The 26,777-nt window shown below is 45.5% G+C and overlaps 1 protein-coding gene across 9 annotated transcripts in view; it reads right to left on the reverse strand.

The window, feature by feature from the left end:
- Positions 1 to 26,777, reverse strand: part of LOC119170511 (dopamine receptor 1) — a 593,104-nt gene that overhangs the window by 113,193 nt on the left and 453,134 nt on the right. The window contains exon 1 of one of the 9 annotated variants that reach the window (XM_075887206.1): positions 13,065 to 13,292. The exons of the other annotated variants lie outside the window; for them this stretch is intronic. The gene's annotated coding sequence lies outside the window, so the exon portion shown is untranslated. Of the gene's footprint in view, positions 1 to 13,064; positions 13,293 to 26,777 lie in introns of those variants that run through there. 9 annotated transcript variants of the gene reach the window in all.

Here is a 26,777-nt window from a genome sequence, read left to right on the forward strand (position 1 = left end):
TAGTTGTCGCCCTAAGGTGTGCTACTTCTCTGGATTCTTAAATAAAGTTCTTCGTACCTTACTATACTAGTCACATATGAGGATGTTGAAGTGGTCTATATATGTGACACTTTTCAAACTGGCAAAGGCGACTGGCCGTTCCAGCAAATTCTTTCTTTTGATGATTGTTTTTCGGAGCTGTATACAAGCCATGCTTCTTGCAATCGTGTTTCGCAAGGTTTGAAGACGATAACCGGTTACGGTTGCGTCTTTGCGTTGTGCAGTCCTCATTGTGTCCCATTTTTCCGTATCCCGAATTTTAGCTTTTAAATGCTGTCCATGCCGTTTGCCTTCTTTGTTTTACTCATAGCTGTGTACACTAGCCATTGTTGCTAGCATAAGTTTTTGATCGTTAACAGTGCTTGGCGGTAAGAACTGTTGATTGCTGAACTTAGGTCGGCTGTATACGCGGAGTTTGGCGTACCACAAAAGGCTTCTAACCAAGTTCGTGACGCACAAGTCATTGTTATTCAAATAGGAGATACGTATACACTGACCACCTGGTACACTGCCTCATGGATGACCTGGTTTCTCAAGAAATATATATATAGCATATACACTTGTGCAAAAATAAACATCTCCCCGGGGTGCAATGCAAAAATATCCGCGTGCTGTCGAGAGGATAAATTTTTGAACTGCACTCCCGTCAATTGTTTGACGTCTCTTGTAGTCAGCGGATAACATAGCTAAAGCAACAATGGATACCTGCTGTTGTTATTATAAGGACGACCCTTTGTTTCCGATTTTTTTTCTTTCGGATGTGCGAAAGACGCTCGCGTACGTGTAGTAGTCAAACGCGTACCGTTACAGATAAGTCGCATGCGAGCGGCGCGCTGGCTATGGATGTAAATCGCCGTGACGCACGCCAGCTTGCGTCACTGCGTGTATGCTCAGGGCGGCGACGGGGAGCATGCTTTCGCCGATCGGAAATCGTCCTCCTCAGCCGTGCCCCCCGGCTGTCAATCACAGTGACACCCGTGACGTCATTTCGCCGCTGGAAGCCGCGCAAACATCTGCGCCCCGGCTACACGCAGAGACAGCAACCAGTTCACGTGCGGCTGTGTGTGTGTGTGTGTACGTAGCAGATCACGAGAAAAAAAAAGGCGTGACATTGCTGTCGAGCTACATACCTGTGCGTGGAAAGCGTAAAGCCCCCCCCCCCCCCCCCCATTTCTTACGTATTCGGAAGATATATATATATATATATATATATATATATATATATATATATATATATATTGGTCAGCTGCCAGATCGTAATAAGGTCACGTGCTAAGTGACGCCAAAACAGGCTCATAAAAAGTGCGCCACACTTGCCACCATGGCTACAGGTGGCGCTGACTGACCCTCCCACGTTTATTTCATATATAAGAACACTATAACGTGGCTGGGGGGATGGCCGCCATGGTAGCTCAGTTGGTAGAGCATCAAACGCGTTGTTCGAAGGTCAAAGGTTCGGTTCCTGCCCACGGCAAGTTATCTTTTCACCCACTTTCTTTTTTCACATTTACATTACAATTCGGTCTATGAACTTCCCCTATACTTTCCTTGGCATTATCTGTTAGACCTCATTAATAGTGTACATTTATTTCATTATATATATATATATATATATATACGTTGTACGTCCCCTCGTAAAGCTGGTGACCTTTACATTGAACGCGCCGTAGCGATAGAATGCCGGCGTGGATGAATGAATTAAAAGAAAACAAACGTATGCGTGCGCAGCGGGTGCGTATTCTGCTTCACTCTGCGCAGTAACAAGTGTTGTCTCCATAAAAATGAGCACGCGCGCAGAGCGCATTCTCGTCAGATGAGAGGCACTTGCTGCGGCGTTGGCTGTTGATGGAAGCACTAGCAGGCTGCGAGGAGGCGACCGACGGAGTGTGTACCGGGGGGCTCTCTGTGACGGCAGTGCAAGTACATATGTCACTTTGAAAGAAGTGCGTATCGGTGCCCGTGCTTCTGCGTTCGTACGAGCACGACACCGAAGACAAGGGGCTCCAGAGCAGTGGAAGTTAAGAGCGGTACAACGACGGACGTGACAAGAGAAAAGAAAATAAGAGCATATCCACGGAGTGATTGATGATGAGTGGTACGAAACGCTAGAGGATTTCATCGCTAAGCCGTCTACTATCCGCGAATATCGCCCACTACATCATCAAAGTCTTGACAAGCACTGTATATATTTATACAAGAAATATTATTATTCGTAAGTGCTGGCTACACGTCGCTTCCGTTGCCCCTTCATTATAACGACTTTATAGTCGGTGAAGCGGTGGATCGATAATGGGGCGTAGTGAGGTGTTTGCAAGGACGAAGTAGTGAGAAGTTTGCAAGTTGCAAGGGTGGAACTATTGCGGTCACATACATTCATACATACATACATACATACATACATACATACATACATACATACATACATACATACATACATACATACATACATACATACATACATACATACATACATACATACATACATACATACATACATACATACATACATACATACATACATACATACATACATACATACATACATACATACATACATACATACATACATACATACATACAATACATACATACAAGGGATGGAGAGACCCACGCCTTTAGGAGCTTCGCTTCTAAAACTCCGATACACGACTGGTGACACGTAAAAAAAAAACCCACATATGTGGAGTTTTACGTCTCGAAACCGGGATGTAATTGGGAGGAACATAGTAGGGGAGGGCTTCGCCAATTCGGACCATCTGGTGTTCTTTCACACACGCTGACAGCGCGTGCTGAGCACACGGGCCTCTATCATTTCGCCTCTATGGAAATGCGACCGCCACGGCCGAGATCGAACCCGCGTCCATTGGGTCACCCGAGCCAATCAGCCACCGAGACAGACGAGTGTATTGGTTGGTATCGTGAAAAAAAAATGGAGAGAGAACAAGAAGTTCGGCCGTTGGTACACCCCTGTAACCTAAGGTGAAACGCGGTTCAATTAAGGGCAATGAATGCGCCGTCATAGTGTGCTGGTTGTTAATAATAAAGAAATAAAGAGAAAGAAGACAAAAATGTTCGGCTGTTGGTGCTCTTGTAGCATAATAGGAAATTGAACCACATTGCATATACGTTGAAGAGCACCGACACTCACGAACGTTGTAGAACACCGACACTCAAGCGGCTGGTGATCACACCATGTTGTTCAAAAAAGTGCAAGTGTGTGTGCCGAACACGGAGAAGAAGAACCGTGCGCACCGAGATACTTGAGGAGCGCAGCTTGCGGGTCGCTCTTCGTTCGACTGCAGTGGTAGTGGCTCTTCGGCGGAGCGTAACGGTTGACGCCCCCCAGGTAAACAAGAAGTCCACACACGCATTGTTGGAGGCTGTTCAGAATGGCGGCTACGTGCCTATACGGGGGCCAGGCAGTTGAGAAGCACAGTACACGTAGACAGGGACGGGATCACGTGATTCGCCCGACAAAGCCTTGTTTCAATGTCGGCGAACGCCTACAAATGACAAATACTGGCCGGAGTTCATTCTCAAGATGTATACCCTTCGGAAACCGCGAGAAGCTAAAGGAGATATTTAAAGAAAACTAAAGAAAAGTTAAAGGTTGTGGTACCCCACTGCTGTAGAGAAGCGAACAAACAAACAAACAAACAAACACCACCAACAACAACAAACGAATAAACACATGAATGAATGAATGAATGAATGAACAACCATGCCAACATAGCCTTTATAAACAAAAACTTCGTACGTTTGACTGTAAACTGAAGGGCTATTTATTCAAACATCACACTACCTGAAATGGCAGTTGCTCAGTGACTTAGTGCACCTTATTAAGTTATATGCCGCGAAAGCGTGACTGGACTGCGCATTATACGCACGACTTCCTTGCAGGTGAAATCCGTCGGTAGCATGACACTGTGTTGTAAAGAAACACTAGTAGTAATTTAAGAGGCGAACCTAATTTACTTTTCCTACGCTCACAGCAGGCTTTCGGCTGTGACTCAGGGCTAACACAAATAAGAATGTTTCGCAATCCTTCACTGGGCTGCGCGCTCAACGGTCGCTCATCGCCAAGAGAAAGTTCTTGCTCTTACGTTCCCCGTTATTATAGGCTGAGGTCGGCTACCGACAGAATAAACGTCAGGACACAGTCGTGCTTTTGTTTACTTTTTATTTAAGGGACCACTGATGCAAACGTTAACAACCTGTTTTTCCTGCTTTTTTTGCCTACATCGTTATACGCCTACCATACCAAATTTTTAATGATTGTGCGACATCTCATTTTCTCCGGATATGCCAGACACGATGTATTACGCAGCCTCCAAGTGGGAGCAAATGGAAGCGTATGAAGGAGAGAGATGAGAGAGAGAAAGAAGCAGTATGGGAGAAGTAGGGAGGTTAAGTGGACTACATATTTTTGTGCCCTACACACGGCAAGAATAATGATGTTGTAAAAAACAGAGAGATAGAAAAATACACATTTCGCAGAACATACACACACAGTACTGCACACCGCATACGGTCGCTCATTCGGACATGTGGTTAAGGGCTTCTGTAGAAACTAGAAAAATGAGAGCTTGTGTTGACAAAACATAACTATGACTGTGACATTCAGCCTTATTCAGTCTCCCGTAATTATCTCACAAGACGACGAAGGACGGACTATCAAAACAAGGCGGTAGAGAAACAAAAAATTATTAGTTCACGTTGTTCGAAATAACACATGACCGTATATATAATATAATGATAGCGCTAATTGTATTCCCTGCAGCCACACGAGAGTATATACAAACACGAGCGAGAATTGAGGAGTTTATTTAGGCAAAGAGCACTGTAATCTAGCACTGTAATCTAGCACTGTAATCTTAGCTAAAGAGCACTGTCTCGTCGGCGGTTCTCGTCGGCGAAGAACTTTTTCTAAACACACCATTTGTATTATCAGATTAGGCGTATGCTAACGTGGTCCCACGTTATTCACTTTGTCACGCGTGCGCAGCCGCTGTTGTCACCAGCCATGGCAGGCATACAACATGCGCGCCTCGTTGGATAACGCTGCTTCGACGTCACCGACACCGCATCCTGGCCACTGGCGTTATCTTGCCGGAAGCTCATCTCTACACTTAGCGTTGAAAAGGATGTGTTCGGAGGTGCGCCACTCAGTGCTCGACTAAAAGCCGAGCGGCCTCAACTCTCCAGCACAAAGAGAGCCGCATGAATGAAAAAAAAAGAAATCGTCCATAAAAGCTCGCGCGAACGCACGACAGCGTAAACAAGCGAAAGAATAAAGAAAGTTCAGTTCCATTCATGACCTCGCGTCCGTTTCTGCTACCACTACCTCGGTGAATCAGCTTTGCGAGCTTGTGTTCGAATCGCTTCGCGTGGGAAGCGCTCACGCTGTCTCCGTAGGTGGCAAAATATTTACGTACTTGGTTTATCCCTTAGGAAAACGTGATATTACGTCGCTCAGGAGACACAATGTAGGCAGAAACAGGCAGGGGATATTGCGATGCCTGCGCGTATGAGCTAAAAGTTATTACGCACGTTGCCATATTTGGTGAACATATAACAAGAACTATAAAACCTCTGTTCAAAACTATCGGATTCAAGGTGGAAATGTGACAAGGAGCGTGTGGAGGCAAAGGCACCGCGCTCATGAGTGATACCTCAATCGCGTTGTCTGTCATTGATATGCATTTGTTTGACAATTCATACCGCCAGTCACGTTATCATCCTGAAAGCATCGTTTCCAAGTACAGCCAATTCACCCGAGAAGATGGTTAATTAAGCTCTATTGACTACAGTTTTACGGAACTTTTACGGAACTGTGACGCTACATATATATACAGTGTGATAGCTTGTGTGTGATGCAGGAAAGGGGGGAAGGACGAAGAGAAGAGTAAAAAAAAAAAAAGCTTACATAGAGCAGCCAGCTTCTAGAAGTGAATACCGACAACACTAAACGCTGCACCGGGGTAATTCTTCCACTTCAGATGAAAAAAAAAAAAAGCGGTGAGTGCCAGGCGTACACAGCAAATGAGTACGGTACTTCCCACACTGGAGGCGGTCTCTGTACAGCTTGAACATTGCGGCTGTTATCCAAAGCTCAAAAGTGGTGCTCATTCTACCTTAAGGAGTCGGAACTTGGAAAAGTTGAAGTTGGCATGGATCCACTGGAACGTATGAGCCGCGCATACAAGATCAGAAAAACCAGACAGACTTTGCGACTGCTCTAATTGCCTCTGTTCGTTCTATCCCCACCGTTTCCTAATCTTGTATTCGCTGTTATCACTTAGTAATGGTTCTTTTTTTCTCTTTTGATTATCTATCCTTCTTCCTCATGTCCAGGATAACAAACCGCACGCACGTCTGGCCGTCCTTTCTGTATTTCCTTCTTGTCACCTCTCGAGACTTTAGCGGCGGCCGCGGTCATTTTGAGAGGATGCCACTTTGTCATTCGTGCAGAGCAGCTGGCAGTGGCTAATAATATTCCTATCGCCACCCCGGGGTCACTGCTAAGAGCTCATTACGCCAGCGGCCATGCGAGCCTTTCTCCTGCGTCTGAATTCAAGTGATAAAGAGTGCTTAACAGCGCAAACGACAGGATGGGGTAGAAGAGACGAGACAGAGCGCTTGAAATGCCAACAATTTATTTCTTGCGAAAGTCTTCGCTTTTATGCAGTTACCAGTTGCCCCATTCACGCGCATGAGTGGTGCACTAATAAGTGTACAAAAGCGATGACTTTCGCAAAAAATAAATTGTTGGCAGTTCAGCGCCCTGTCTCGTCTCTTCTATCCCATCCTGTCGTTTGCGCTGTTAAGCACTCTTTATCATGTTATATCCATACACCCAATCCTACTGTCTCTGATTTTTAAGCCCTTCGTAGCAGGCGTACGCTTCGCTGTGCTCGTGAAGTGTGCATCATGTGCTCTCATGTTTTCTCCATTACTATTTTGCTCCTACTTCTTTTCCCCAAGTGCGGTGTAGCGGATCGGACAAAGTATAGTTATGCTTCATGTATTTTCTTCATTCTACCTCTCTCTCTATTTCTCTCTCGGACCAGGGTATCTGCATTTCGCTCTGGATAAACGTTTTCACTTTTCTTGCCGTACGGACATCATCACATTTCGCCCCTGCTGAGCTGGCAGCAGGCTTCCTACGTAAAGGGCTCTTGATATCGCCGAAAGCTGGCCTAAAATGCACTTTTCGGTATAAAAGACTCGGCTCCATAGAGTACGTGGCATGTTAGCAGGCCGAAAGAGCACCTGGCGCCCAACACCACTTTAATGACTCGAACATAAAGCAGCCAAACCCGGCTGATCAATACTCGCTTTAGTGACTGCTAAAAAAAACTACAAGACACTATCAGTGCTGCTTTCCCTCTGGAAGGAATATATCATATGTATATATAGTTGCACGAAGAAAAAATCTTTGACCAAGCGGGTTTAAGTACTTAAAAGGCTAGTTGCCGTCTTTAAGTAAAGCATATAGTGCAAGCGTAAAGTGCGCCTTGGTCGTCAGCGCTCAATGTTTAGCTTTAGGGTGCGAAGTTATGTATTTTCTTATTTCAATATGAAGAAATTCTGCCTAATATAGTAACCTAAGTCAAAGTGAACGTCAAAGGAGTTACACCCTTCAGATGAAGCCACGTTTTTCTTGTTCTTAATACAGCCGAAAAATAAAGCTACATGCCTATACCTGGACATGAAAAGGCCATTTCTTTCTTCCCGTGTTCCTGCCTTCGCATACGACATAGCTTAGGTGTGATGCGCTCCCCATTAAACGAGGTTAGAGTGCAAGAATGAGGGAGGAGCAGGAAAGAAAAACAAAAGCAAGGGAGTAATTTAAACGCGTGCCTACTTGGTTAACCTCCTCCAAGGAAAAATGAATAAGCGACAAAACGAAAGAGTAGGAGAGGTTGTGAAACGCAGACGAGAAATGCGGTGGGGAAAACCGCGCCGTTGTCGATCACGCTGGCAATTCATCAGTGAGGTGATTCGACTGCAACAGCTATGGCTGTGCCCCTGCGCAATCCCAGCCGCGACGAGTAAAGGGTCAGGGTGCAGGGGTCATCGTCACTTAGATAGGCTGCTTACGAAGCTACATAGATAGGTTGATCGTGGTCGGACTACAGTGGGGACGCGAGGGCCACGTTTCGAGTATCTATCTCCTCTTGCCCGATCATAGGTAAAACGAAGGTAGGTTTGGAGTTATGTCTGTTTGACACTCCTTAATCGCCATGTTCTGTTTACCGTTGCACGATTGGGAGAAACTTGAGAGTTACATGTTCGATCCCTTTAGGAAGCGATATGGGCACTTAACGATGATCTTGATGTCACATCAGTAAAAATAAAATTTGCACGACTAACCTACACTTGAACAGAGGTATAGCAGCAAAAAGAAGTGTAACGTGGGCCCTAGGAAACAGCTTCGCTAGTTTGCTATTATACTTCAAAAGAAGGAATAGCGGGAAACTAAACGTACGAAATTGATATGGAAGAAAAAAAAAAACACCTGAGAAAGTCAAAAGCCCTGTAATGCGCTCGCTCTTGCGTTTTCTTTGCGTCTTTGCTCTCGAGTTTTAGCCGTTTCATCAACCGTCTAATGGTATGGTTTGACATCGGAATTTAAATAGCGCTTTTAATGACCTGCATATGCCGGCAACGCATGCTTGGCTTCTCGGGAAACGACCGGTCATCAAGGCGGGTAAACGTGTTCATGAAAGACTGTTCTGTATAAGATTACGGCCACGAATAATTGCTTTAAAAAAAAAGTCCGCTACCATTTCCTGGCACTTACTTTCTGGGCCACAATCAACGCAACCCAAGAGAACTTAGTTTAGCAACTAATGTCTTCGAATAAAAGTAAGTATATCACGGCTATGCTGAGAATGTATCTCGAAAGTGGTTTCAGTATAAAGTCGGACCAGTTACTTCCTTCAGCTGGTAAGCGGAGGCTGCGTCGTCAGTGAATACATTACATTAGCATTAGTCTGCTTTAGCACAAATAGGACGACTGAGAATTGACCGCGCATTCGCCCAGAGCCTTTTCGAAGCGAGGGTTACGTAAGTCCGTACGTATGGAATCACCGCGCACCACATGGATACCACGTATCTTGAACTAGAACCCATCCGCGCTGTTTAAGCGAGCTCATGTCACTCGTAGTGAGGCGCACGCGTTGTGAAAGACGGCGAGGCCGTTTTGCGGAAACCAGTATGGGGGCTTCGTCGAGGCTAGCTCGTACCTGGTTCGCGATCCACCTAATGAAAGCTTTTGTGCAGATTGGTAGTGAGTGCGAAGACATGAAATGGAAGCCAGGACGGCCACCAGATTGCTTCCCAGACTTGCAACAAGTGATTGATTGATTGATTGATTGATTGAGTGAGTGAGTAAGTGGTCTGGAAGGAGACAAAAACATAAAGACAGGGCGCTTAACCAGAGGAGGACTCCGGTTTGCTGCACTCTACTTGGCAGAGTCAGCATGAATGTACGTAGCTTCATGCGAAACAAGAAAAAAATAAAAAGGTTATTATAAAATAAAAAAAAAATCTGCACTGCAAAAAACTTGGATGGGCCTTGAAATCGCCAAGAAAGGGTGTGCTTGCTCACAGATAAAAAAGTAATTCGAGGGCTTCCGAAACGTGTGCATTTTCACTAGGCACAGGCGGTCATACTAAAAAAGAAAATAATAGCACTAAGTAAAAATATAATCGCATAACCACCCCACACGCTACAAAGCTGTTTTGCAAGCCTTAGCACGGAAGCGGCAGTTAAAGCTGCACCTGCCGATTTGTAGAGGCGCAGTTTAGAGAGACCCCAATGTATACCAAGTCCGTCTCCTTAACCACTCGGTAAGTGAGACATCGCGGTGATTATCTTGAGCGTTAGTGCTGAGAAATGTGAACCATTTGAGTGAAAAAGAGTGTGGACACACACTCGGTTCGTTGGTGGAACGCGCTGGACTGTAAGGAAAAGCAAGAACAAGCAATGCGAACTCGGCCAATTATATCTCTCGTCTTTTGTAAATGCCTGTTCCACAAGCATCTCGCATTTACGCGAGGCGAGTGGCAATCAAAGGTTAAGGTCTAGTGGTTAAGACACTCGGCTGCTCACGAGATCGCGGGATAAAATCATAGGCGTGGCAGCCACATTTTTGGTGGAGGTGAGAATGCTTGGGGCTTATGTGCTTAGATTTAGGTGCACGTTAAGTAACCCAATTAGTCATCATAGTAGCCAAGAGTGGCGATGTGGGCTTGTTGGTGATGCACTTGAAAGAAATTTATGTAGCGCGAGGCGAAAATCTAGTAGCGCTCTGTCCTCTCAGTCTATTCCTTCCTGTGTCCGTTTTTCACCTCGGGCTACATAGATTTCTCATATTTGCGCATGACCAACGTTCTTGGTACGCGTTTAGTACTCCATCTCAACATGCTCGTGCAGTGCACGTGAGCCTGTCGATAACGAGAGCAGGCCGAGGTATACTAAGTCATGGGAATTTCGTTACTCTTATTCATAACTATTCACATAATGAAGTAATATAGAAATAGGTACTAGATAATTCATTGTACCTTTGTGTAGTCTGAGCCGCACAGATCAACGGTGGCCAGCAGATATAATCACGGATCAGCAGACGACCATAGACGAACCCATATCCAAACTTACGACGCGCAGTACCTTTTACTGCATTGCACGCTATTAGTGAGGCAGAGCCAGCGAATGTATTCTTCCTTGCGTAATGGCGCATGCCTTCCGCGACTTTCATTCTTATCCAGCAAACTTCCCGCCGCGAACTTTTGCTGAATAGTTGGATGCTTTTACTATTCTGTACCCCTACACATTTACGAAATAGTTTTAAAGTAGTCCGAAAAACTGGCGCCAGGAAGAACAAAAAATGCGCGCTAAAAACCCTAAAGTTGGATACGCATCTACTCGCCCAGCTATTCATTTTACTACTACCGTAAACCTTTGCAGTAAAACGAGGCTTTCTAGAGGCAACATAAGGTGAATAAGTATAATATATAACACCAACACCACGTTTGTAAAAAAAAAAAAAGAGAGACACTGATACATTACTGGCCAGCTTGGTCCTCACAGAAATAGTATCTCTTTCCCTGCCTAGATTCAGGCAGCTTGTCAGTTTCTGCTTTCACTGTAAAATGCTATGTTTCGAAACACAATTTTTGAACGTCACTAATCACCTTAAAGAACTGTCATCTCATACCAGGTTGTGGCAGTTGAAACAATAAAAGTCTTTTTGACATCTGCTTTTGCTATCTCATTTTTTTCACCTTATTTCTCTCACTGAAATCCGGGTTCGCAAGTCATAGCTGACGGTAATCTTTTGTGCGTGCGGTTACAAACACACACACACACACACACACACACACACACACACACACACACACACACACACACAAAAAAAAAGCTGAAGCGAAAGCGCCAGTTTGGCTAACTTGGTGGATGCTCATTGTGCGTGAAATTATAATTTGTGGATGTTCAGCGCCGTGCCCGTTTTTTCTTCCTGCATGTTTCCAACTCGTTACGCTGTCGTTTTAAGATAAACTATTTATAGTAGAATGAAGTTCAAGATGACATATGAGATTGATTGATTGATTGATTGATGTGGGGTTTAACGTCCCAAAACCACAATATGATTATGAGAGACGCCGTAGTGGAGGGCTCCGGAAATTTAGACCACCTGGGGTTCTTTAACGTGCACCCAAATCTGAGCACACGGGCCTACAAAGATGACATATGAGAGTCATTTCCCTTTTAGGAATGGTCCTTTTGTAGAAAAGGAAATAAACTTTTGTTCAATGCACTGTTTGATGCTCGGTTTTATAGTCAGCATAAATTTTATTGCTTACAGTGCGTCTGCATTGTGGGAGAAGGCGAGATGTCTGTTCCCACATGGGCATTGCTTTCGAAACCCACGGCGTGCGCTTTCCACAGCCGAAAGTTTCAACGTATTTCATGATCAAGCGTTTTGCGATGCAAATCCTCCGTATGTTATGTTTACGTCCACCGCGGTAGTACAGTGGTTACAATACTCAGCTGCTTAACCGAAAGTCATGATTTTCATACCTACCAAGGCGGTCGCATTTCGACGAAGGAGAAAAGCCGCAAGCCCGCGCAAAACGTCAGGTGGCCGAAATTTCCGAAGCCTTTCACTACGATGTGTATCGCAATCATATTCTGGTTTTGGTCATGTTTATAATTTTTAGCGCCTAAACTTCAGAGTGAAAGGAACGCCGACGTTCACGAAGGGCGCACCGTTCGTGAACGTCGGCATTGCTTACATAGAAACGTAAGCGAAATTTTCACAAGCAAACGGACAAACAACGGAACACAATAGGAAGAAGACAAACCGAAGACGGCGCTGGCATGGGTCCTCGTCGTCGACGCTGCTTTCCTTCTCGGGTTCTCGAGCAATCTACGCATTCAAACGTATGCACAGGTAGAAAAAAAACTAACAAAAAATAATCCAGGCATCCGGATTGGAAAGACAACAAGAGCTTACCACAATGGACCCACTACCTGCAAGCGATTAGCCATACACACGAGCGTATTGCACGAGAGTTTCGTTCTGGCGTTTTCCACATGCACGGCTCGTTCCACAGAAAAAGATGCTGGCCTCATTTCAAAAAACTTTTTTTGCCACATAAAGTTGGCGTCAATCGCAAAACACATGCTAGTCTTGTCAAAGTATTTTAATTTTCATTTAGTTTTTTTCTGTATAGCATACCTGGACAGTAGATTAGGAGTGAAATGGTCTCGCGGCAGCCAACGGGTTATTCGGCGGACGGATCAGACACGCAATGCAAGCGAATGGATCTACACGCCGAATCGATTGTTCGCTCTGGTCGTATTCATACAGTACAACCGGATTAGGGAGCCCAAGTGATTGCACATGGCTGTCTCGCCCGATCATCACGAAACGAACACGTTTCTTTCGCCGCTCGAACAAACACAAAGAGACGGTGCACGCGTGCGTGTTTGGTCTTGCGAGTATGCTACTCACCTGAGGGAAAAGTTGGACACCATGTTCCTAGCTCTCTTCGGGCGGGCAGATGTTTCGGCACGTAGCACCGAAGGAGAGCCTCGATGGGATGGAGTGTTTTTTCCGTGGCTCTCTAAGCTCTGTTGGGGTTTACGTTAGCACCCATTCTTCGGTCGTCTAATCGCATCTTGCGAGGGCGTGTGTTTCGATGTGGGACCGTTTCCGGCTGAGCTTGTCCGACGCCATCATCGAAGTTTTTGTTTTATCTTTGATCTTTTCAGCTAGCGATTCTTCTTATTTCGGTAGCTTCCAGAAGCAGAATACTGTCTGCCAGCCTTTTCTTAGTCTGCTTCTTTTTTTTTTGTTGGACGCCTTTGTGTGACCATGACAGAGCTTACCTCGGCTCGGCTATTTCGGTTCCGATACGCCTTGACGCGTCACATACATCCCCTTATGACGGAATTACAGACGCCGACGTGACACAGATCCAAAACTAGAGCTAACATGGTCGCGCATTTGGCATCGTTTGCGCAATCGCAGGAATTGATGGAATATCGCATTACGCGGGTACCTCAACAAAAAATAATAAAGCTTGGCAGACGTTTAGCGATAGTCGTCTCGTCCGTGATTTCAAACTCTATCTTTCAACGTAAGCGTTTTTGTACTTTTCTTTGTGCCCGGAAACAACCTCCGAAGCTGCAGATTTCACCGTAGGAATGTTAATATGTCCGCGATTACGAGAAATTCGGATAAGCACGAACACGGAAACGAAAAGGAAGCCGTTAAAGACCGGGACGATAAGCGTAATGCGAAAGCCGCTTTCGGAAAGCCCCCCCGAAGGCCAGATAAGTTTAGATCGAAAGTGCTATTTTTCCCCGGAAAATGCGCATTCGAGTCTCTAAAAACAACCATCTGCGCAAAAAACGATCGAAGTGCGTGTGGTAAACAAACGACCTCACGCCCTTCGAATCGTTCCGGCTGGATCCGACTAGTCGGAAGACCACACGATGGGTGACGCCGTGACCCGAATGCTCTAAGTGTGGCGTTCCAAACATTCCAGTAGCATGCGGTCGTGCGAAATATGTAGCTAAAGGATTTGCATCTCTTCTTTAACGGCCTTCATTAGCCTTAAAATGAATGCCTGAACTGAACACGAGCACGTTGAGTGCTCCACTTCGTTTGAACGAGACCTTAGCGCGAATTTCGCTGACAGATTTTATATCAGCTGCTTTCGCGGAAACGCGACAATGTCGTCAGACTCGGGCTTGGTACAGTAAAACCGGAAGGCCACTTTGGTTTATGTAAGGTGTCACAGGTGAAACATTTTATTGCTTGAACGGTAACCTTGGATATTGTGCGTAGCCCAGGGCTTAGCAAGAGAAATTATGGGCACAAAGACTTCATTTATCAAACCTCAAAATCTTTTTTTGTGATTCACTGACAATATCAAGTGACGGGTTGAACGCCTCAAAACTACTATATGAATATCAGAGGCACCGTATATAGTGGAGCGCTCTGAAAATTTCGACGAATAGGCTGTAGTGTAGCCAAGAGGTGGCCCACCAAGCCCATGCCCTGCCCCGACTTTTTTTCGCCATGGCATAGAGTAAAAAATTACCATTTTAAGGGGCTGCCCTCCCCTAAATCTATGTGATGTCCCCCCCTCGTTCCCTGAGAAAAATTCCTGGCTACGCCCTTGCCAACTGATGTTCTTCAACGTGCAGCTGAACCGAAGCACACAGGTGTCAATCATTTTCGCCTCCTTTGAAAATGCAGCCGCAGCGGCCGGGCTTGCGACTGAGTGGTGTCCTGTGCTGTTAACATTAGCACTGTTACGAATTCGCGCTACTTTCGCACTACTCTAACTTTTATAAGCTTCATAATTAAGCGCTTAAGAACAGACATCGGCGGTCTCTACCCATAGGCTTGAGATAGTTCGACAATTGAACTACGGGTTTTATAGTGACAAATGGTGCTTCTTTCAACGCAATGCCTGACGGAAGAAAAAAAAACGCAGATATAGCAAAAGAGCTTTAAAATAAAAAGAAAAATATATGCGCAAGCAAATGCATATATATATATATATATATATATATATATTATATGAAAAAAATAAGCGATCCGTTTACGAGCAATTTTCGAGGGGACTCTTCTTAAGCTGTGATAAAGAATAATTTTACGAGCTCACGACACGGTTATTCACGGATCATTAAAAAAGAACTGCATGAAAATAGAAGAAAATTATAGCGCAGACTACTCTACCATGCAAAACTGATGTTCAACGCCGATTTTCTATGGTACAGCTGATGAAACCTTTTATATTTGATAACTAAATAATATCTCATTCTGATGTTTTCTTATGATTTCTTCTTATTATGGATACCATTGAGAGCACATGTCGACATTATGAAAAGCAAGATGTAACTATTCGTTGAACACGGTCTCTATCAGGTTCTGGTTATATACTGGCTATATCCAGGAAACAAGACGAAAAACTCTATGTCTCCTGGCTATATCCAGCTATTTAAGGGGAGGGGGGAGCGGGGGCGTGATAGGTGTTGCAGTCAAGAAGGGGGGAGGGGGGCGGGGGCGTGATAGGTGTTACAGTCAAGAAGGACGCACTATAGTAGTGGTTAAGCGCCATCAGTGAGAGACTTCTTAACTAAGACTTTCAGCATTCTAAACGACTTGCTGCTGATACTTTTGTACTAGGGTTGTTCGACGTGCGCAGTAGCTGTATATTAAAGTGAAATGATGTTGTTCAGATGAGCTTATTCTGCGTCACACGTCGACTACAGAGCCGTCCGGTGTTGGTTCTGTCTCCAACCGGCAATTGGTACGGAGTGAATGCGTTTGGAATGAAATGGTCGCAACAAAGGTTTCTTACGAATTTTTTTCGTTTTACAAGATCACCATGTGAGCGCATGGAGCAATAAATCGACTCCAACGCATGCAGTCGAGTCGGCTCGAATCAATAATCGATCTCACACAACACTACATGTAACGATGATTTCACCAAGCCGGATGATCTGGTCGAAGCATCAACTTCGCAATGCTCGTGATGTCTAGAAACAACGTTTCTCTCCAGGCCTTAATAGTTACGTCACTGGATGGTGAAAGAAAGTTTAAAGTTGGAGCCGTTCATCGATGCTGATTGAGCGACCTTGCCTCACTTTTCGCTCCGCCCAACGCGCTGTTGTTATAGAGCGCGTGAAAAGACGAGACATGAAAAAGAAACATACTTAACAGTAATGGCTTAAGTCATCATCAAGTGCCCAGCATGGCAAGTGCCCAGCATGGAGAAGCACGTGCCTACTCAACTTTCAATACAACATGACCGCTGTAACTCTTGCATGTACCAAAATGAACCATTAGGGCTCACGTAAACTTAGCCTGTTAGTTTCATCACAGAAACATGCAGCTTGTCAATGAAAAAAAGTCCACTCCGGCACCTGTTCCTCAACAATGGAGAATTAAAAGAAAAGGGAAGAAATGTAGAGACCGTAAGGGAAGATTGTACTGATGAAGTTTGAACTGAAGTCAAGAAAATTTCTACTGCAACGTGTACATTCGTGCTCGGGAAATACGGGCAATGACACTTTGGTGTCAGCCTTAAGCCACGTCTAATGCGTTGCCCAGTCGCAACTGTGCTTTCAAGCGTTGCGAGAGATGGAAAGTCTAGAAATTTCGGCGCTGTGCTCTTCGAGGCGCGAGCCAAGCTTTATATACAAGAACGACGAACCCACTTATCTCTCATCGAGACAGCTAATTGAAGCCACTTTTGGTGTCACACGTAGTCAGAGGACGTCGGAAAAGATGAATATTCACGAACACAGTGATGAGCGTCAAGATGGCCACATTAAAAAAAAAAGAAAAGTCAGACAATTCACTCGTTCGTCGCCCGTGCGTTTCAGTCCTCTTAGCCATTATCCGATAAAGATGAATCTGTAATACCTTACGTCTTTTACTTAGCTCTCTACACGTGACCTCACTACGTGCTGCGCGCTACGTTAAAAAAAAGGGGACAAACAGACGAGCGGCTTTCTGCGTGACAGGCATTACGCTCATTCTCCATCAACAGGGATGGCCGACGGAGCCTTCCGGCGCCGTCGACGTCTCCCGCTGACGCGACGCGACGTGAATGCGAAGACACGGACAGCAAAATGGACCCCGCGTATTCATTCTCATCGACTCGATACAGCAGCACGAAAAGCGAATGACAAATCAGCGGAGCGTAAGGTTCTCGGGGGCACCGCTCTGTCTCCATGGGAGACGCCTCCGAGTCGGACGACGCGTTGCGGCGTGAGACGGGTCGAAACGACGTTCGCACCACATGACTGTACGTTAGGAAATCAAGAGTAAAACAATACAGATAGGTGAGCGGGGCTCATCACAAAAAAAAATAGTTTTTTTTCTTTTTTATCTTGTGGAAAGGCCGAACGATGAGCTAATAGGAGGACGTGTCGCCCGGCCGTTCCCAACACGTCCGAGGGAAAACGGAAGACCGATCACCCGGACGGCGCTAGTTGGCGACTGGGAGCGGTAGCTCATCGTTATTGTGGCAGCGACTGATGCGCGGTTCGGAGGTCCGAGCTCTGACCCGGTTCACATTAGGCATACGCGCGGCCGGTGCGCTGCGCGTCCATTTGCGACTGCCGCACGGGGAAGAACCATGTCGCGCTCTTCTTGCAACCAGCGAGTTGTTATGCTTCCAGTGTTTCTTTTGGTATGCTAGTGAAGCAAAACGCGCAAAAAGGATCAATACCTCTCAATAGCAGCCAGTTTAAGTTTAACGGCTTTTTTTTAATTTTTTGTTGACTAAAATTTAAGATGCAGCGCAAAAGGCGTCAGAAGAAGACACGCAGAAAAAAAAAAACAGAAAAGAACTAACGCGTGGCCAAGCTAAGCTTCAGTTTTTTTTGTTAGTGTTATCTGTTCGTAGCTCCGCATTTAAAAAAAATAAAGGGTTTTAAAAACATCTATTTAAAGATTTTGTGTTCCGGTTTGCCTCGCAATGCTTACAAGACGCACTAAAAAGGGCATGGGGAATATTTATAGCTCTTTGAGCAGACGTTTCTTTCACTGCATTTTTCTTTTCAACCACTGTTATACTGTTAGATAGACAAAACACTTCCTGGAGCTGGAACCTCATGCTCACGTAAATGGCGTGCACTCAGACTTTTTCAAGAGCGCCCAGAACGTCAACGCCGAGGAAGACAAAAACAAATAGCCCGATTATTGTTCAATAAAGCATTTCATTTTGCGTATTCGAAAGAGAGAGAGAGAGAGAGAACGACGCGATACAAAGACGGCAGTTAATGCGAAATGGTATGACAGCCCTGTGCTAGACATAAGCTACAGACTAAAGCCCTGTATACTAATGGCGTGTTTGTTCTCCTACTGATGGATTGGGCAGAATACCAGGAAGAGCTTAAAACAGAGCATTTATTTCCCTTTCTATACTGCAACGAGCTTCTCGTAATGCCTGAAAAGAACTTAGTTCTCAGCTTCTAGCGATAGAATAGTAAAACCAACAGTTCAGCGCATGCGCAGTGAAACTTCGCAATACAGGAAAATAGAAACTGAGGCAGCACCGATTGCAATTTTTTTTCCCCTCACGTTTCTCCCTTTGATGAGACGGAAAAGTTTTGTAAGCAGAGATATAGAGAAGAAGTTACAAACACCTTACTTCGAATTTGGCGCCGGAATCGACTTGCTGGTGACGTCATCGAAAGGCAATTAATTTTGTTGTTTTGCGAAGAATTAATCGTAATTATAGTTTCACTTTCACATGAGAAAAGCCTATAGGCACTCCCCCTGGTTTCTTTTTTATTTTTTTACACTTGCTCCACAACGCAGAAGGGGGAAACATTCGCTACTATAAGTAAAAATGAGACGTCGAATAAATATATTGATGACAGCACTAAATCTCGTGCACAAACTTTTAGACGTGTCCCACCGTCTTATTCCCGTCTGCAGCTTATATGCCTCGGTCCGTATCGGTCTGCTATGGTACGTACTAGTACTACCTGTTTTCTGTAGTACTGAGTTTGTACGAAATTCACTATAGCCAAATATAATCAAATCAGTTACACTACTCTCCCACGTAAACTTTACCGCAAGCTGGTTGCGAACGCTTCTGAATTTGTGGAATGCCGGGAGGAAAATGCGCTTCGAATTAGTCAGGCTCTGCGTGTATTCTGCGCTTTGTCCTGTGCCTCCTGGCTGCACCTTAGTGGGTGCGAAACTTCATATCAACTCGTATAAATAAAGAAATACAAATTCACAGCATATCCACGGAGTGAATGATGACGAGTTGGGCGAAGCGTGCGTCAACCCGTCCGTGCTTCTGTCTGTCCGCGCGACCATCCGTGTGTCCATCCATGCGTCCGTCCGTCTGTCCATACGTCCCTCCGTGAGACCGTCCATCCATCTGTCTATCTGTCTGTCTGTTCGTGCGTTCATCTGTCCGTACGTCTGCGCGTCTATCCATCCGTCCGTCCGTCTGCTTGTCAGTCTGTCCGTCCGTCCGTGCGTCCATCTCGTGGACACTCCAAGTACCGCCATCTCGCATCCCCTGTGGCACATACCCACTCTAGAGCGGGTATGTGCCACCGGTGGCTACGTACTGCTACATACATACGTAAAAGGGATGGACAGACCCACGCCTTAAGGAGCTTCGCCCGTAAAAGGAAAAAAAATTTGTAACTTGAGAGCATCGTCAGTGAGGGTACTGAACCATGCTACGACGTCAAAAAAAAAAAAAAGGATGACACGCAAAGCAAAAACGTCATCGTCAACAAGTGGTGTGAATGAAGCGCGCGTCACGTTACTTGGAAGCGACTGCGATTATCTGGTACCTGCAGAGCCTTGTTTGATAGAAATAACAAAGAAATAAAAAAATGACAATAATGTCAGTTTTTCTGGCATCATATGTAGCACATTTACAGGTTGTTTCACACTTAGGGGAAATCTCGGAACGCATGAATGATGGTTCGGCCAGCGCTGCAGTCCCGCATCGACAGTGGCAGGTGCATTCGCATACACTTAAAAGGCCGTAGTGTTGAACCATGTCGTTCGCTATGTCGACACGCGAGTACAGCAATGATCGCAGCTCGTGTCATGCACTACGAGATTTTTCCTGAGTGTGAAACAGACTGTACGTCACGCAGGCTGCCCCCTCACTCGGCTCAATTAAGTTTTCGAGATAAGTTATTATGTTTTCGTAATGAAACATGAGATAAAAATGAATATGCTTTCCATTTCTTCGAGGCCGATTCGTCCGTCTAAAAGAAAAAAAGAAAACATGCACTCGCTAAGCCCTCGCTTTGCTAATTTTTCATCTGGTTAAATGCAGTGGGATATAAATAAAGTAGAGCTTAATGAAGCAGGGATGAAGTGGGTTTGATGAAGTGGCATCAAGTGCGAATGAAGTGGAGAAGTGGCGGGAAAAATAGTGGGCGTATAGCGGCAAATGGTGGGAGTCGTGAGCATTTCCAATCTACGACGGACCCGGACATCAGAGCCTCGACTAAGGACAGCTTCCTTATTAACAGAGAGAGAGAGAGAGAGAGAGAGAGAGAGAGAGAGAGAGAAAGCCACACACATTTAGTGAATGAGAGGTGGTGATTATTACGTCACTGGGCCTGGTGACAAGAATATATAAGTGAATTCGGCACCTTGTTCCTAGCATATACAGAAAAGATCGTGAGCTTTGGGAAATAATGATTATTTTATATTTAATCAATACTGCGGGTATTTTCAGGCCCATACGGGAGAGCGCGTGCAAAATAAAGAAGACATCATGATAAAAAAAGAAGAAAGAAAAGGCGGAATGCTCAACACAAAGTAACCATAGCATCGATAAAAGCATAAAAACAACAAATGAACAATCAATATAAGTGTTTGAGTGGGTGTAAAAAGGAAAACGAAACTAGCTTTCATAGCACACCTCAATAACACTTCACTTTGTTTGTTTGTTTCTTTGTTTATTTATTTATTTATTTATTTATTTATTTCCGTTTTATACTACTGCGTGTACCTTTTTCCAGACCAAACCAACCATTTTTTGGACTACGCAGGCAATGGCCGCTTGCCAAGTGTCAGCAGGATAGGCTCTATGCCCTGACATAGGCCACACACCCTGAGCCACGGCTGCTTTGTATTCGAGAAACGACGGTTATCGGCCGACCGACCACAGTGTGCTTCGGGAGGGATTTGCTGAATAATGTCCGCGAGTGGACTTGAGGTTAGTAGAATGAGGAGAGAAGGCGAGGATAAGGTAAGGATCGCAGATATACAAAATGTAAAGGAGGTGGTATAGTGGTTGAGACTGAAACCGGGAAGAAATAAAAGTTTTGGAAACTCCAGGTTCGTGCACTGACTTCATTATAACATTATAGTGGCGCGCTATAATTTGCCGTCGACGTGGTGCTGCGTCGACAATAATTCGAGAGAGTCAAGTCGCAGAATCAATCACTGTTCGATTGAAGTGATCACACGAGATAAGTAACGAGAGCCACGGGATCTGAATGTTAAAGACACCGTATTTTTTTTTTATTTTCGAATGGGCGTACCTTTGGCAAGTACGGTTACTAAATATTACTATCAATAAGATTATGCTAAGTATCAAACTACTTGCGGCTAATTTGTACAAGGGTCAGTTGTTCATTCAAAGGCGTCACACGACGTGTAGTTTGATCGAGTTGTTGGCTGTATCCTTATATTACAGATGTTTGCAGTAGTAAAGTTGAGATTTGAACAAGATAATGGCACGGACCCCGGTAAAATGACTGAGAGAGAGAGAGAACACAAAGAGAAAGGCAGGGAGGTTAACCAGGGCTGAGCCCCGGTAGGCTACCCTGCACCGGGGAATAGCAGAGGGGGAAGGGAAGTTAGGGAGGAGAAAAAAAGGTCACTGACTGGGCCGACGCGTAGCAGTTTCACATCACAAACGACGAAACAGGCCGGTGTGTTTGAGAAAACGCAACAGTCCTTTCGTTGCCTTTCGGAATTGGCATTAACAGTGCCATGGTCCCAATACTTTCTCGACAGTTCTGTTCAGTTGATTTAAAACACTGCGCAGGTAAAGCCTCTCGTTTGTGTATGCCGGGCAGAAACATAAGATGTGTTCAGTAGTCTCATCGACGGTGCAGTGTAGCCCTCCGCGCTGTCGGCCATACCAATTTTGAATGAATAGGCATTGGTGAAGGCTACGCACAGACGCAGACGGCACTAGACTGTACCTTCCTCCCTAGAAAGACCAGAGGGTAGCCACAGTCGTAGAAATGGGTCGATAGAATACACTCGCTGATGTGCGAACTGCGATGACTGCCCCTTCTGGAGTGTCACGTTCTGCGCCAGCTTACATAGATATCTAGCCGAGTCAATCCTGGATAAATGTACGGAAACAGGGTTTTTTGTATGTGTGCATTTCTGGCTGCTTCATCGGTGAGGTCGTTGCCGGAGATGCCACAATGACTTCGTATCCACTGGAACGCAACGTTGTGTCCTCGTTCGCTCGCATAGTGCAGCATTTTTCTGATCTCACATACCAGTTGTCCGTTCGACCCCTCACGGAGTGCCGACGAAAGACATTATAGAGCCGCCTTGGAGTCTGCCCATAGATTAGCCTGTTGTTGCTTGATATAATCGATGGCACCACGCAGGGCAACAATTTTTGAACCAGCCGATGTGCTCACGTGACAGAGTTTGTACATGATATTGATGTGTCGCGATGGGATGACGGTTTCGCTGGTGGAGCTAGTCTGGGTGGTAGATTCATCCATGTATACGTGGATTCTGTCAGCGCAGAAGGTGTGTAAACAGTTCAGAATTGCTTGCTTCAAGGCCAAGGTAGAAAGGACTATTTTATTTCTTATTCCTTGAACGGATAGGCGCACGTCGGGTTGTCGTAGGCTCCACGAGGCGGACGGTGAACGCGGCAAGGGTATAAAACCGGATGGTAGCAAAGCGTGGCGGGAGCTGACGACCTTAGAGAACGACGCCTGCGGTCTTTGTTCTGGCAGAAATGCCAAATGGCTCGATACCATCCATGAAATGTGTCGAATATGTGCTCTGAGCACGTCGTTTGTGACGTAGGTTGTAACCGGATGATCCCGAGCCAATATAACTGTTCCAGCGGGGAAGGTAGTTCGTGGTAGGCCGAGACTAACACATAGCGGCTGTGCTTGCACGTTCTGAAGTGCTCGAATGTTTGACTTGCAAGTTTTAGTAAGCAGAGGAGAACTGTAGCGCAGTACACCAATAAAAAGTGCTTGGTATAGCTGCAGCATGGAACTCAATGACGGAGCCCATCTTTTTCCAGTGATGACTTTCAGGATGTGGGCAATAGATACCAGTAGGCGTGTCAATGCTGAATGCTGATGCCCAGACACAGATGACGTCAGCGTATATTGAAACACTGGGTGTTTTTGGGAGAGCTTCCGCCAGGCCAAGCAAGGCATGATTGAAAAGAACTGGGCTTAAAACACCACCTTGCGGGACGCCATGACACGAGTAATGGTCTGAGGTCGGGCCATCTTCAGTATATACAAAAAAGGATCTTCGTGTGAGGTATCTTCGGATCCCTCGAAATATTCGCCCTCCCAGTTCAATCAATAGCAGTGTGTCTGGTATAGATTGTGAGAAACGTTGTCATATGCACCTTTCACATCAAGAAAGAGCACAAGTGATAATCGTTTCCTAAATATCTGCTGTTCTACTGATGACACACAATCGATGACGTTGCCAATCGATGAACGGCCTCGTTGAAATCCCGCCACGGATTCGGGGCAAATGTTGTGCCGTTCAAGGAACCATTCCAGGTGCGTGGGAATCATGCACTCCTTTGGTTTCCCAACGCAGCTGGCGAGAGCTACAAGCCGGTATGATGTCAGCACAAGAGGGGATTTTCCTGCTTTTCGAAGTACACAAGACGGCTGCGTTCCCATTCTTGAGGTACGACGCCATCTTCCCATTACCGAATCAATAAATTTAGAAGTTGTCGTCTAGCTGCTTGGCCTAAGTGACGCAGAGCCGTATACGTTATCCCATCGGGCCCTGGTGAAGAAGAACGCCCACCCAGTGTCAGTGCAGATTCTAGCTCTTCCATAAAAAAGGGAGCATCCATACTTATATCTCGTGGACTGGGGATATCGCATAAAAGCATTTGGGAAAATAGGACTGTCCCGCTGTTGATGTTCGCGCAAACATCCTCTGCAACGTCCTTTTCACGGTGGTTTAGACGAAGTGCGAGAGCCTTGAAGGGATGACTTTGCATAGCGCTTGAGCGAAGACCCTGTAGAGTTATCCATAAATGAGACAATGACTTGCGTGGGTCTAATGACTTGCAAAAGCTTTTTCATATTTGATCCTGCAGCTTGTCTGTTCGGCGCTGTATTTTATTCATCGTACGCCTTGCTACTCTGCTGCTGTGAGGTCAAGAATGGACTTGGTACGCCTGTATCTTCTCTCAGCACGTCTATACGTAACACCCGAAGCTTTTCTAATTTGATGTCAAGCTGCCTGCGCTTCGCTCTTTGCGCGCTCACGGCCGTTTCCCTAGCTCCATATATACTAAGTTTGGTATCAAGTGACTTCAATAGATGGCGAAGGTAAACGACACATCCAAACATGATAATCATGACACGGAGGTCATGTACGGCACCATTTACCTCCACCTCGTGACGTTGTCCTGATTTTAAAGTGACATATCAAAATTTCTCATTCGTGCTTCGCATATCATCGATTCCCAGTGTTGGGATCTGCCTTTTTTTTTTTCATTGCATCTGCAATTACTTTTTCTAACCCACACCAAGAATCATTTCTGCACGTGTCCTCCACTTGATCTTCATAAAGTGTCCAGTCTATATACCGATTGACCGGTGAGGACGAAGTCTCTTGGCCATCAATGCTGACATAAGTCGGAATGTGATCGCTACCAGGTGTTGCAATAAAGATGGGGGCAAAACAAACTCACATAAAGATGATGGCAAAAATGGTCATGATCGACACTATAACAATAATAATAATAATAATGTTATCTTGAATCTAACGCCCCAAAACCTCGATATGGTTATGAGAGACGCTGTAGTGGAGGGCCTCGGTAATTTTTGACCATCAGGTGTTCCTCAACGTGCACCTAAAGCTAAGTACATGGGCTTCGAACATTTTCGTCTCTATCGAAAATGCAGCCGCAGCAGCCGGGATTTAATCCCGCGACTTTTGGTTTTGCAGCCGAGCGCCATTGCCACTAGAGCACCACGGCGGGGCGTGATCGTAAGTCTGCTCTTTTCTTTTACTGTAATTTTGCCCTAGCTCGACACACGAAGCTAGGGATAAATTGTTGCCGAGCATTTCTCCGAGACACTAATAAAGAAAGTTGTAGTCAGCCTCTTGATCAGTGGCTAAGATGCTCGGCTGCTGACTCGCAGGTAGCGGGTTCGATGCCAGCCACGGCGGTCGCATTTCAATGGCGACGAAAGGGTAGAAGTTTGTGTACTCTGTGATGGCAGTGCACGGTAAAGAACACCAAGTGGTCAAAATTTCCGGAGCACTCCACTACGGCGTCTGTCATAATCATATGGTGGTTTTGGTACGTTCAACCCCACATATCAGTCAATCAATCCATACGGCATCTCCAATCATCATATTGTTCTCTTAAGACGTAAAACACCACAATCCGGAAAATATAATAAATAAAGCACTTTCTGTTAGATGGAAACTTCTTAAAAAGTTCTTATGTTAGTACCGCTAATAAATAACACGCATTCACTCTGTCAGAATTACAGTTTTATTTTAATGACGATAGTCCTTCTTGGGGACCTTCGACGCCAGAGTTTTGGTCTGCCTATCGTTTTGTCTGTCTGTACATTTGTCAGGTTGTCCGCGGTAACGATTGTTTTTATGGCACCAAAGTGACCGAACGATACCTCAGACGGCCAACCCCATCCGCAGCGCGCATCAATATTGCTCAAGTTTCAGCGTTTATATTTGTGCGATGGTCAATTAAAAAGCCATTATTGCGCATATCTGAGGCACCATAAAAACACGCCGATGTTCTGTATGTGTGCTTTTATACTGGAGAAGGCACACACATGTAATTCTAAGGACCGCAGCGTATATCACGCTGCACTGACAATGCAACGCGATGCTCAATAAGGCCAGCGTTTCCAACGCTTTGCTAAGACGGCACGGTGGTGGCACCTGCCCGTCGCTTTGTGTTCCACTCCTTATCGCTTCCGAGACAGGCGCGCATCTTTCTCCGCGGGCGCGCACACCTTCCTTCGTTTTCGAAGATAACTGCCAGATGGCGCTCGTGTCTAACGTGCCTCGATGCACTCGTTAGCCTTCCCTGCACGGATACAAACTCTTTAGCGCAGCGCTTCCAGAATAAAATTCACCGATTTTCTCGCACAGAACATCAACTAAATGTTTTGTTGACTCTTTTTACCGGCAAGACTATCGTCTTTCGGCGACATTTGCAGTGAAACATGCAGATACGGGGACAATTTTTGTGACAAGGAACAATTAGGAACGAAACTCCTCTTAGTCTAACCTCGTCTGGCGTCAAGTGTAACCAGCAGTATCTCCCGATAAGTATAGTAGATGGCGCTGTCTCATAGAAGTACGTACACACTGCAGATAAGTGATGATATTCTAGATCGCGCTGTGCCGCTACTTTCCGAATGGCTTGCGCGGGCTGTGCCTGGGCCTGCGACGAACGAGTGCCTC

The sequence above is a fragment of the Rhipicephalus microplus genome, chromosome 2 (assembly GCF_043290135.1).
Source record: "Rhipicephalus microplus isolate Deutch F79 chromosome 2, USDA_Rmic, whole genome shotgun sequence".
In the NCBI taxonomy this organism is placed as follows: Eukaryota; Metazoa; Arthropoda; class Arachnida; order Ixodida; family Ixodidae; genus Rhipicephalus; species Rhipicephalus microplus.